The sequence below is a fragment of the Chlamydotis macqueenii genome, chromosome 2 (genome assembly GCF_036417535.1).
Source record: "Chlamydotis macqueenii isolate bChlMac1 chromosome 2, bChlMac1.mat, whole genome shotgun sequence".
In the NCBI taxonomy this organism is placed as follows: Eukaryota; Metazoa; Chordata; class Aves; order Otidiformes; family Otididae; genus Chlamydotis; species Chlamydotis macqueenii.
The window spans coordinates 131,448,509-131,451,008 of NC_141557.1; the positions used below are offsets into that span (position 1 = coordinate 131,448,509).

General features: G+C 37.8%; 1 protein-coding gene across 1 annotated transcript in view; it reads left to right on the top strand.

Annotated features, from left to right (window-relative positions):
* ZFHX4 (zinc finger homeobox 4) overlaps positions 1-2,500 on the top strand; it is a 149,655-nt gene that overhangs the window by 20,457 nt on the left and 126,698 nt on the right. The window lies entirely within an intron of this gene.

The following is a 2,500-nucleotide window of genomic DNA, read 5'->3' on the forward strand; positions in this document are numbered from 1 at the left end:
GTTATAACTCTCATAGAAGGTCCCTGATGGGAGAGATTATTTAGTTTTCAGTATTGAAGATGCTCTAACTTCTAATGGATGCATGTTCTGTCATATGTTACATATAATCAGTAAGTCATCCCCGTAATATTTAATTCCTCATCAAGGTAGAATGATTTCATCTACCTAACCTGATAGCAAACATGGCCACAAAGACTGTAAACAGCTCAAGTATGGAAATATACATTACAGTTTCTCTCTGTGTTGCTCCTCAGTTCAAAGATTTAGTATTTGTTTTAATTGGAATGAAATATACTCTTGTTTATACAATTGTGATCAGAGGGCTGATGTCATTGTTTAGTACTGATTAATACTTACGTTATGTAAGGAGATTGATAACTATAAATATGCAGTTTATTTTAAAGTGTTGATTAAGTAAGAGAAAAGATGTTATGACACTTATTACTGTGCTGTTTTTGCTTTTTACTTTGGTTATGTGATAGAAGGTTTAAAAACGTAGTTTAGTTCTGCTAAATCTTTTAAGACTGGCGATTGCAACAGCCAGACTGCTCAGTGCAGGCTTGTGGGAAGAAGGAAAAGGGTGAGATGCTATGCTGTAGAACCCATTTTGCATCTGCCTGAAATTATTTAACCCTCATAAATGCCGTCCTGGTCACAGTATAGTGTATATGGCCCTGACTGTTCTGGCGACTGTTTTGGTGTGTGTGCTGGACACTACAACGGCATGGCATAGCGTGGTATACTTGCAGTATAGGTCGAGCTTGCTTCAAGCGGCAAAGATTAAATGCAAAGCCACAGATAGGGCTAGAATAGTTTTAGGCAGTTGCACTTGTCTCCATTTGCTGTATTAACTCGTTCTTTATCAGTTTTACCTGCTAAAGAGATTTCATCCTAACCGATCCATACACAGTACTGAGTAGGACAGAGTGACTTCACATGCATCCCTGTATTGTTACTAGAAAACAAAACAGAACTACTACTGCCTGTCTTCCTCTGGAACGGTCAAAAAAACTTCTTGTGTGTGTGTGCTGGTGCCAGCCGAGTGTCTTCATGCTTGCACACGTGTTTATGCATGACTGAAATAGTCTCATGAGTGCAGTTGCTGAGTGGATACATGTAAAAATGCTTTCTACCAGCATTGTTTATCCTTTTGTGTCAGAGTTGAGAGATACCAGTATGAAGACATTGATACCAGTCCTCTGTAGATGGCAGGGGCTGGGATTTGCTTTCCAGTGTAACTATCCTTGTGCAACTTTTTATCTATAGATAAGGCCTTAGGAGGAGAATGCGTTAGGCTTTCTTCCGGATGCATACGCTGTTTGTGCAGATTTGCCAAGTGGGAAGGTAAACATGCTTGTCTCCAGACTAATTAGAGAATTATTAGGTTTTCATGCTCTTTGTGATCAGATTATTTCAAAAGGTTTTTAAATTGCATGTGTGCCATGAGCATAATTAACCTGGATCTCATCAATGATTAAAATTACACATCAAGCTTTGTGACGTTTGATTCAGGAGCAATTAGGCTGTCATTTTAGCCATCTCAGATACCAAAACTAATTTTGATTCATTTTCATTCTATGCAAATCTTCTGATGTATCTTAAACTGATCACTTCCTCTCTCTGATTTAGCTGACAAGATTAGATTTGATTACACTTAAAAAAAACTAAGCAGCTATCCTTCATACTTAATATCTCAGTGACCTTCACTGAAGCCTTTCCTAGGCAAGGATTTTTTTTTTTTTTTTTTTTTTTTTAATCTCAGAATCACACTGAGTGATTTTATGCAGGGATATAGCACCTGGCTATTATGTATATAAATGTATATTGTCTAGAATTGCAAAATTTTTAAATTAGGTTTCGTGTTCTTCTAAATGAGAAGATGGAGAAAACAATGCTTCGGATATCTAAAACAACAGTTTTCAGGTTGTAATCAAACTTTTATACTTAATTGAAAACTTATCTGATAAATCGGCTACTGCTTTCATCTAAAATTAATGAGATCTATCACTCTGACTTATGACTGGAATGAAGATTGCTTACCTTCTGCATAAAAGCAAGGCAGGGTCTCTATCATAGGCTGAAAATAAACACTAAAGTTTCAGAGTCCTCAGCTGTTGTGTACAGTGCCATCATTCTGCAAACTGAGAGATCTGCAAGGACTCAGAGTAGCTTAGGCTGTAATCAGGCTACTATTACAGTGGCTGGAGCCTTGTAGGCTCACAAAAACATGAAGGAAAGCAGACTTGTAACCGACATGTGCCCAACTTTCCTCTGGTGATTTTACCCTGCTGCCAGACACTGATATAGCTTTTACAGAGTGCATCTTCTTCTCAACAAAGGGAGTTTATGGTCTAAGATGCCTGCCTGCAAGAAATGATTGAAGGATTTTCATCAGTAGTGCTTGCGTATGATTTGTTAAGCTAGGGGAGATGTTGATTGAGGCAGCGGTTGAGAGATGGGCAACTCACCAGGATTGATAACATCAAAATGGTATTTGAAA